The 10,655-nt window shown below is 52.4% G+C and overlaps 1 long non-coding RNA gene across 1 annotated transcript; it reads right to left on the reverse strand.

Moving 5' to 3' along the window:
* Positions 1–4,736: 4,736 nt before the first annotated feature.
* On the reverse strand, positions 4,737–6,032 carry LOC140682113 (uncharacterized). Its single transcript, XR_012053360.1, has 2 exons — positions 5,791–6,032; positions 4,737–5,366 (listed from the first exon to the last, which is right to left on the reverse strand). It is a non-coding gene; the product is annotated as an uncharacterized lncRNA (long non-coding RNA).
* Positions 6,033–10,655: the final 4,623 nt, after the last annotated feature.

Genomic DNA, 10,655 nt, shown 5'->3' on the forward strand with positions numbered 1-10,655 from the left:
ACTGACATCAGGAACCTGGACTGGTGAATTTTCTTTCCCAGGGAAAACAGCCGATGTTTCTGCTCAGGGTCCTGTGGCTCTGAGCCGGCTGCTGACTGCAAAAAATCCAAACATCGAAGGATGGGCCCCATACAGAAGCTGCCTCCACCTCATACTTGTGCTGCCCTGACAGTCCCAGAGGAGCCCTACAAACTGACATCAGGAACCTGGACTGGTGAGTTTTCTTGCCCAGGGAAAACAGCCGATGTTTGTGCTCAGGGCCCTGTGGCTTTGAGCCGGCTGCTGACTGCAAAAAATCCAAACATCGAAGGATAAGTCCCATACAGGAGCTGCCTTCAACTCATACTTGTGCTGCCCTGACAGTCCCAGAGGAGCCCTACAAACTGACATCAGGAACCTGGACTGGTGACTTTTCTTTCCCAGGAAAAACAACTAATGTTTTTGCCCAGGGCCCTGCGCCCCTTAGCCGGGACCTGACTGCAAAAAATCAGAACATCGAAGGATAGGCCCCATAGAGAATCTGCCACCACCTTATATTTCTGCTGCCCTGACAGTCCCAGAGAAGCCCTAAAAACTGACATCAGGAACCTGGACTGGTGAGTTTTCTTTCCCAGGGAAAATAGCCGATGTTTTTGCTCAGGGCCCTGTGCCCCTTAGCGCGGAGCTGACTGCAAAAAATCCGAACATCGAAGGATGGGCCCCATACAGAAGCTGCCTCCACCTCATACTTGTGCTGCCCTGACAGTCCCAGAGGAGCCCTACAAACTGACATCAGGAACCTGGGCTGGTGAGTTTTCTTTCCCAGGGAAAACAGCCGATGTTTCCGCTCAGGGCCCTGTGGCTCTTAGCTGGCATGTGACTACAAAAAATCCGAACATCGAAGGATAAGTGCCAGACCGGAGCTGCCCCCACCTCCTACTTGTGCTGCCCTGAGAGTCCCATAGGAGCCCTACAAACTGACATCAGGAACCTGGACTGGTGACTTTTCTTTCCCAGGGAAAACAACCAGTGTTTTTGCCCAGGGCCCTGTGCCCCTTAGCGGGGAGCTGACTGCAAAAAATCAGAATATCGAAGGATGGGCCCCATAGAGAATTTGCCACCACCTTATATTTCTGCTGCCCTGACAGTCCCAGGTGAGCCCTACAAACTGACATCAGGATCCTGGACTGGTCAATTTTCTTTCCCAGGGAAAACAGCCGATGTTTTTGCTCAGGGCCCTGAGGCTCTGAGCCGGCTGCTGACTGCAAAAAATCCAAACATCGAAGGATAAGTGCCATACAGTAGCTGCTTCCACCTCATACTTGTGCTGCCCTGACAGTCCCAGAGGAGCCCTACAAACTGACATCAGGAACAGGGGCTGGTGAGTTTTCTTTCCCTGGGAAAACAGCCGATGTTTCTGCTCAGGGTCCTGTGGTGCAGAGCAGGCAGCTGATTGCAAAAAATCCAAACATCGAAGGATGGGCCCCATACAGAAGCTGCCTCCACCTCATACTTGTGCTGCCCTGACAGTCCCAGAGGAGCCCTAGAAACTGACATCAGGAACCTGGACTGGTGAGTTTTCTTTCCCAGGGAAAACAGCCGATGTTTATGCTCAGGGTCCTGTGGCCCTGAGCAGGCAGCTGATTTCAAAAAATCCGAACATCGAAGGATAAGTGCCAGACCGGAGCTGCCCCCACCTCATTCTTGTGCTGCCCTGACAGTCCCAGAGGAGCCCTACAAACTGACATCAGGAACCGGGGCTGGTGAGTTTTCTTTCCCAGGGAAAACAGCCGATGTTTCTGCTCAGGGTCCTGTGGCCCTGAGCAGGCAGCTGATTGCAAAGAATCCGAACATCGAAGGATGGGCCCCATACAGAAGCTGCCTCCACCTCATACTTGTGCTGCCCTGACAGTCCCAGAGGAGCCCTAAAAACTGACATCAGGAACCTGGACTGGAGAGTTTTCTTTCCCAGGGAAAACAGCCGATGTTTCTGCACAGGGTTCTGTGGCCCTGAGCAGGCAGCTGATTGCAGAAAATCCAAACATCAAAGGATGGGCCCCATACAGAGTCTGCCTCCACCTCATACTTGTGCTGCCCTGACAGTCCCAGAGGAGCCCTACAAACTGACATCAGGAACCTGGACTGGTGAGTTTTCTTTCCCAGGGAAAACAGCCGATGTTTCTGCTCAGGGTCCTGTGGCCCTGAGCAGGCAGCTGATTGCAAAAAATCCGGACATCGAAGGATGGGCCGCATAGAAAAGCTGCCTCCACCTCATACTTGTGCTGCCCTGACAGTCCCAGAGGAGCCCTAGAAACTGACATCAGGAACCTGGACTGGTGAGTTTTCTTTCCCAGGGAAAATAGCCGATGTTTGTGCTCAGGGCCCTGTGGCTCTGAGCCAACTGCTGACTACAAAAAATCTGAACATCGAAGGATAAGTGCCAGACCGGAGCTGCCCCCACCTCATACTTGTGCTGCCCTGACAGTCCCAGAGGAGCCCTACAAACTGACATCAGGATCCGGGGCTGTTGAGTTTTCTGTCCCAGGGAAAACAGCCGATGTTTCTGCTCAGGGTCCTGTGGCCCTGAGCAGGCAGCTGACTGCAAAAAATCCAAACATCGAAGGATGGGCCCCATACAGAAGCTGCCTCCACCTCATACTTGTGCTGCCCTGACAGTCCCAGAGGAGCCCTACAAACTGACATCAGGAACCCGGACTGGTGAATTTCTTGCCCAGGGAAAACCGCCGATGTTTATGCTCAGGTTCCTGTGGCCCTGAGCAGGCAACTGATTGCAAAAAATCTAAACATCGCAGGATGGGCCCATTTCAGAAGCTGCCCCCACCTCATACTTGTGCTGCCCTGACAGTCCCAGAGGAGCCCTAGAAACTGACATCAGGAACCTGGACTGGTGAATTTTCTTTCCCAGGGAAAATAGCCGATGTTTTTGCTCAGGGCCCTTTGCCCCTTAGAGCGGAGCTGACTGCAAAAAATCCAAATCTCGAAGGATGGGCCCCATAGAGAATCTGCCTCCACCTCATACTTGTGCTGCCCTGACAGTCCCAGAGGAGCCCTACAAACTGACATGAGGAACCAGGGCTGGTGAGTTTTCTTTCCCAGGGAAAACAGCTGATGTTTCTGCTCAGGGCCCTGTGGCTCTGAGCTGGCATGTGACTACAAAAAATCCGAACATCGAAGGATAAGTGCCAGACCGGAGCTGCCACCACCTCATACTTGTGCTGCCCTGACAGTCCCAGAGGAGCCCTACAAACTGACATCAGGAACCTGGACTTGTGACCTTTCTTTCCCAGGGAAAACAACCAGTGTTTTTGCCCAGGGCCCTGTGCCCCTTAGCGGGGAGCTGACTGCAAAAAATCAGAATATCGAAGGATGGGCCCCATAGAGAATCTGCCACCACCTTATATTTCTGCTGCCCTGACAGTCCCAGGGGAGCCCTACAAACTGACATCAGGAACCTGGACTGGTGAGTTTTCTTTCCCAGGGAAAACAGCCGATGTTTGTGCTCAGGGCCCTGTGGCTCTGAGCCGGCTGCTGTCTGCAAAAAATCCGAACATCGAAGGTTGAGCCCCATACAGAAGCTGCCTCCACCTAATACTTTTGCTGCCCTGACAGTCCCAGAGGAGCCCTACAAACTGACATCAGTAACCTGGACTGGTGCGTTTCCTTTCCCAGGGAAAACAGTCGATGTTTCTGCTGAGGTTCCTGTGGCCCGGAGCAGGCAGCAGATTGCAAAAAATCCAAACATCGAAGGATGGGCCCCATACAGAAGCTGCCTCCACCTCACACTTGTTCTGCCCTGACAGTCCCAGGGGAGCCCTACAAACTGACATCAGGAACCGGGGCTGGTGCGTTTTCTTTCCCAGGGAAAACAGTCGATGTTTCTGCTCAGGGTCCATTGGCCATGAGCAGGCAGCTGATTGCAAAAAATCCGAACATCGAAGGATGGGCCCCATACAGAAGCTGCCTCCACCTCATCCTTGTTCTGCCCTTACAGTCCCAGGGGAGCCGTACAAACTGACATCAGGAACCTGGACTGGTGAGTTTTCTTTCCCAGGGAAAACAGTCGATGTTTCTGCTCAGGGTCCTGTGGCCCTGAGCAGGCAACTGATTGCAAAAAATCTGAACATGGAAGGATGGGCTCCATACAGAAGCTGCCTTCACCTCATACTTGTTTTGCCCTGACAGTCCCAGGGGAGCCCTACAAACTGAAATCAGGAACCTGGACTGGTGAGTTTTCTTTCCCAGGAAAACAGCCGATGTTTTTGCTCAGGGTCCTGTGACCCTGAGCAGGCAGCTGATTGCAAAAAATCCAAACATCGAAGGATGGGCCCCATACAGAAGCTGCCTCCACCTCATACTTGTGCTGCCCTGACAGTCCCAGAGGAGCCCTACAAACTGACATCAGGAACCCGGACTGGTGAGTTTCTTGCCCAGGGAAAACCGCCGATGTTTATGCTCAGGTTCCTGTGGCCCTGAGCAGGCAACTGATTGCAAAAAATCTAAACATCGCAGGATGGGCCCATTTCAGAAGCTGCCCCCACCTCATACTTGTGCTGCCCTGACAGTCCCAGAGGAGCCCTACAAACTGACATCAGGAACCTGGACTGGTGAGTTTTCTTTCCCAGGGAAAACAGCCTGTCATGGTTTGACGCTGGCACAATGCCAGCGCCCCATGAAAATACAACTTACCAATCAAATGCTGTGAAATGTGATCAAGAACAGAGCAAAGCAGGCCAAACTTAATAACAAAAGAAAAAGCTTTATTACACTACTACTACTACTACTATAAAAGGAACAGAAAGGAAAGGAAAAAAAACACACAAAATTCGAAATGAAAACCTTCCAAAACTTTTCTCCTCCCTCCACCCAACTCCACCAAACCCCAGCGAGACCCATTTGGATCCTTAATCAAGTTTTCACCCTTCAATATAATCAATACTGAGTCCATCGGGGAAGAGAGGAGTCCCCCTTGCAACCACAGACCCCCAGGAAACACAACTGCCACCTTTTGTGTTTCCAATGTCACACGTGGCACTGCCCAGACACACCGGGCCAGTGTGACATTCTCTTCTCCATGTCACAGTGCTCTCACCACTGTGCATGGACAGAGACTGCTTATAGGGCCCCTTTAAGGATGCTTTGCCAAGGACCACCAGGAACAACAGTCCAGTATCACAATTCGGGACTAGAGTCCCCCCCATTTTCCCCTGGGGCCGAGGGTCCAAAAGACAGAGATCGCCTTCTCTTCTTCCTGAAGATGGAGGGCATCCTCACACCCTCCTCAGCTCTCTCTCTGTCCACTCCAAAACTGGTAGTTGCTGCAGAAGGTCTCTTGGTTCACCAATGCATCCCCCTAAAATGCAGTCCCTCTTGAAAGAAAGAGTGGTTCAGTCTATGGTAAACAAGCAGAGTCCAGCCAAAGGCCACTCTATCATCTGCCCCCAACCTTCTTCACTAAAGATCTGAGGTTTCAAGCTGTCTCTCTTTTCTTCAAATTCAGGAGGAGTAATATTTCATGAAGCCCTCATTTCTCAGGAAGGGTTAAAAGTCCCAACTCCCAAGGATGGCTCGCTGCCCAGGCTCCAGCTCCCACAGCCCGGCTGGGCACCTTGCGGCCCCCTCCCCCGCTCTTCTCCTTCCCTGCGGCGAACTGCTGATAAAACCACCGAGTCTCTTTCTCTCTCTTGGGAGATAGAGAGACTCTGGGGGGGAACGGAGACATCCCAGATTTCTCCACCCTTCCATCTGCAGGAGCTGACCCAGTCGGTTCCGATCCTTTACCTCCTGGCCTACCTGTGCAGGCCGCATGGCTCCCCTCCCCCACCCAGCCCGGGCTGGGCAGGGGAGGTCCGTACCATGCGATGACCGGAACCAAAGAAGGACGAGTCCTCCTGGGAATTCCGCTTTTAACCCCTCTGTGTTCTCAGAGGCGTGTCCACCTTCAATTGGTCACCCCAAGTGTCAGTATCTAAACCTGACCCCTGACTGGATGAACATCTTCCTTCTAAAAAAAATTCTCTTCCCGTGTCAAACCATGACACAGCCGATGTTTCTGCTCAGGGTCCTGTGGCCCTGAGCAGGCTGCTGATTGCAAAAAATCCAAACATCGAAGGATGGGCCCCATACAGAAGCTGCCTCCACCTCATACTTGTGCTGCCCTGACAGTCCCAGAGGAGCCCTACAAACTGACATCGGGAACCTGGACTGGTGAGTTTTCTTTCCCAGGGAAAACAACCGATGTTTTTGCCCAGGGCCCTGGTCCCTTAGCGGGGAGCTGACTGCAAAAAATCAGAATATCGAAGGATAGGCCCCATAGAGAATCTGCCACCACCTTATATTTCTGCTGCCCTGACAGTCCCAGAGAAGCCCTACAAACTGACATCAGGAACCTGGACTGGTGAGTTTTCTTTCCCAGGGTAAACAGCCGATGTTTGTGCTCATGGTCCTGTGGCTCTGAGCAGGCAGCTGATTGCAAAAAATCCGAACATCGAAGAATGGGCCCCATACAGAAGCTGCCTCCACCTCATACTTCTTCTGCCCTGACAGTCCCAGAGGAGCCCTACAAACTGACATCAGGAACCTGGACTGGTGACTTTTCTTGCCCAGGGAAAACCGCCGATGTTTATGCTCAAGATCCTGTGGCCCTGAGCAGGCAACTGATTGCAAAAAATCTGAACATCGGAGAATGGGCCCCATACAGAAGCTGCCTCCACCTCATACTTGTGCTGCCCTGACAGTCCCAGAGGAGCCCTACAAACTGACATCAGGAACCTGGACTGGTGAGTTTTCTTTCCCAGGGAAAACAGCCGATGTTTCTGCTCAGGGTCCTGTGGCCCTGAGCAGGCAGCTGATTTCAAAAAATCCAAACATCGAAGGATGGGCCCCATACAGAAGCTGCCTCCACCTCATACTTGTGCTGGCCTGACAGTCCCAGAGGAGCCCTAGAAACTGACATCAGGAACCTGGACTGGTGAGTTTTCTTTCCCAGGGAAAATAGCCGATGTTTTTGCTCAGGGCCCTGTGGCTCTGAGCTGGCATGTGACTACAGAAAATCCGAACATCGGAGGATAAGTGCCAGACCGGAGCTGCCCCCACCTCATACTTGTGCTGCCCTGACAGTCCCAGAGGAGCCCTACAAACTGACATCAGGAACCGGGGCTGGTGAGTTTTCTTTCCCAGGGAAAACAGCCGATGTTTCTGCTCAGGGTCCTGTGGCCCTGAGCAGGCAGCTGATTGCAAAAAATCCAAACATCGAAGGATGGGCCCCATACAGAAGCTGCCTCCACCTCATACTTTTGCTGCCCTGAAAGTCCCAGAGGAGCCCTACAAACTGACATCAGGAACCTGGACTGGTGACTTTTCTTTCCCAGGGAAAACAACCAATGTTTTTTCCCAGGGCTCTGTGCCCCTTAGCGGGGAGCTGACTGCAAAAAATCAGAAAATCGAAGGATACGCCCCATAGAGAATCTGCCACCACCTTATATTTCTGCTGCCCTGACAGTCCCAGAGAAGCCCTACAAACTGACATCAGGAACCTGGACTGGTGAATTTTCTTTCCCAGGGAAAACAGCCAATGTTTGTGCTCAGGGTCCTGTGGCCCTGAGCAGGCAGCTGATTGCAAAAAATCAGAACATCGAAGGATGGGCCCCATACAGAAGCTGCCTCCACCTCATACTTCTGCTGCCCTGACAGTCCCAGAGGAGCCCTAGAAACTGACATCAGGAACCTGGACTGGTGAATTTTCTTTCCCAGGGAAAATAGCCGATGTTTTTGCTCAGGGCCCTTTGCCCCTTAGCGCGGAGCTGACTGCAAAAAATCCAAGTATCAAAGGATGGGCCCCATCGAGAATCTGCCTCCACATCATACTTGTGCTGCCCTGACAGTCCCAGAGGAGCCCTACAAACTGACATGAGGAACCAGGGCTGGTGAGTTTTCTTTCCCAGGGAAAACAGCCGATGTTTCTGCTCAGGGCCCTGTGGCTCTGAGCTGGCATGTGACTACAAAAAATCCGAACATCGAAGGATAAGTGCCAGACCGGAGCTGCCTCCACCTCATACTTGTGCTGGCCTGACAGTCCCAGAGGAGCCCTACAAACTGACATCAGGAACCGGGGCTGGTGCGTTTTCTTTCCCAGGGAAAAGAGTCGATGTTTCTGCTCAGGGTCCTGTGGCCTTGAGCAGGCAGCTGATTGCAAAAAATCAGAACATCGAAGGATGGGCCCCATACAGAATCTGCCTCCACCTCATACTTGTTCTGCCCTGACAGTCCCAGAGGAGCCCTACAAACTGACATCAGGAACCTGGACTGGTGAGTTTTCTTTCCCAGGGAAAACAGTCGATGTTTCTGCTCAGGGTCCTGTGGCCCAGAGCAGGCAACTGATTGCAAAAAATCTGAACATCGAAGGATGGGCCCCATACAGAAGCTGCCTCCACCTCATACTTGTGCTGCCCTGACAGTCCCAGAGGAGCCCTACAAACTGACATCAGGAACCTGGACTGGTGCGTTTTCTTTCCCAGGGAAAGCGGCCGATGTTTCTGCTCAGGGTCCTGTGGCCCTGAGCAGGCAGCTGTCTGCAAAAAATCCGAACATCGAAGTATGGGCCCCATACAGAAGCTGCCTCCACCTCATACTTCTGCTGCCCTGACAGTCCCAGAGGAGCCCTACAAACTGACATCAGGAACCTGGACTGGTGAGTTTCTTGCCCAGGGAAAACAGCCGATGTTTATGCTCAGGTTCCTGTGGCCCTGAGCAGGCAACTGATTGCAAAAAATCTAAACATCGAAGGATGGGCCCATTTCAGAAGCTGCCCCCACCTCATACTTGTGCTGCCCTGACAGTCCCAGAGGAGCCCTAGAAACTGACATCAGGAACCTGGACTGGTGAATTTTCTTTCCCAGGGAAAATAGCCGATGTTTTTGCTCAGGGCCCTTTGCCCCTTAGAGCGGAGTTGACTGCAAAAAATCCAAGTATCGAAGGATGGGCCCCATAGAGAATCTGCCTCCACCTCATATTTGTGCTGCCCTGACAGTCCCAGAGGAGCCTTACAAACTGACATCAGGAACCCGGACTGGTAAATTTTCTTTCCCAGGGAAAACAGCCGATGTTTGTGCTCAGGGCCCTGTGGCTCTGAACCGGCTGCTGTCTGCAAAAAATCCAAACATCGAAGGATGGGCCCCATACAGAAGCTGCCTCCACCTAATACTTGTGCTGCCCTGACAGTCCCCGAGGAGCCCTACAAACTGACATCAGGAACCTGGACTGGTGACTTTTCTTGCCCAGCAAAAACCGCCGATGTTTATGCTCAAGATTCTGTGGCCCTGAGCAGGCAACTGATTGCAAAAAATCTGAACATCGGAGGATGGGCCCCATACAGAAGCTGCCTCCACCTCATACTTGTGCTGCCCTGACAGTCCCAGAGGAGCCCTACAAACTGACATCAGGAACCGGGGCTGGTGCGTTTTCTTTCCCAGGGAAAACAGTCGATGTTTCTGCTCAGGGTCCTGTGGCCCTGAGCAGGCAGCTGATTGCAAAAAATCCGAACATCGAAGGATGGGCCCCATACAGAAGCTGCCTCCACCTCATACTTGTTCTGCCCTAACAGTCCCAGAGGAGCCCTACAAACTGACATCAGGAACCTGGACTGGTAAGTTTTCTTGCCCAGGGAAAACAGCCGATGTTTATGCTCAGGTTCCTGTGGCCCTGAGCAGGCAACTGATTGCAAAAAATCTAAACATCGAAGGATGGGCCCATTTCAGAAGCTGCCCCCACCTCATACTTGTGCTGCCCTGACAGTCCCAGAGGAGCCCTAGAAACTGACATCAGGAACCTGGACTTGTGAATTTTCTTTCCCAGGGAAAACAGCCGATGTTTGTGCTCAGGGCCCTGTGGCTCTGAGCCGGCTGAAGCAGATTGCAAAAAATCCAAACATCGAAGGATGGGCCCCATACAGAAGCTGCCTCCACCTCACACTTGTTCTCCCCTGACAGTCCCAGGGGAGCCCTACAAACTGACATCAGGAACCGGGGCTGGTGCGTTTTCTTTCCCAGGGAAAACAGTCGATGTTTCTGCTCAGGGTCCATTGGCCATGAGCAGGCAGCTGATTGCAAAAAATCCGAACATCGAAGGATGGGCCCCATACAGAATCTGCCTCAACCTCATACTTTTGCTGCCCTGACAGTCCCAGAGGAGCCCTACAAACTGACATGAGGAACCTGGACTGGTGAGTTTTCTTGCCCAGGGAAAACAGATGATGTTTATGCTCAGGTTCCTGTGGCCCTGAGCAGGCAACTGATTGCAAAAAATCTGTACATCGAAGGATGGGCCCCATACAGAAGTTGCCTCCACCTCATACTTGTGCTGCCCTGACAGTCCCAGAGGAGCCCTACAAACTGACATCAGGAACCTGGACTGGTGAGTTTTCTTTCCCAGGGAAAACAGCCGATGTTTCTGCTCAGGGTCCTGTGGCCCTGAGCAGGCTGCTGATTGCAAAAAATCCAAACATCGAAGGATGGGCCCCATACAGAAGCTGCCTCCACCTCATACTTGTGCTGCCCTGACAGTCCCAGAGGAGCCCTACAAACTGACATCGGGAACCTGGACTGGTGAGTTTTCTTTCCCAGGGAAAACAACCGATGTTTTTGCCCAGGGCCCTGTGCCCC

Source organism: Taeniopygia guttata, chromosome W (genome assembly GCF_048771995.1).
Source record: "Taeniopygia guttata chromosome W, bTaeGut7.mat, whole genome shotgun sequence".
NCBI lineage: Eukaryota > Metazoa > Chordata > Aves > Passeriformes > Estrildidae > Taeniopygia > Taeniopygia guttata.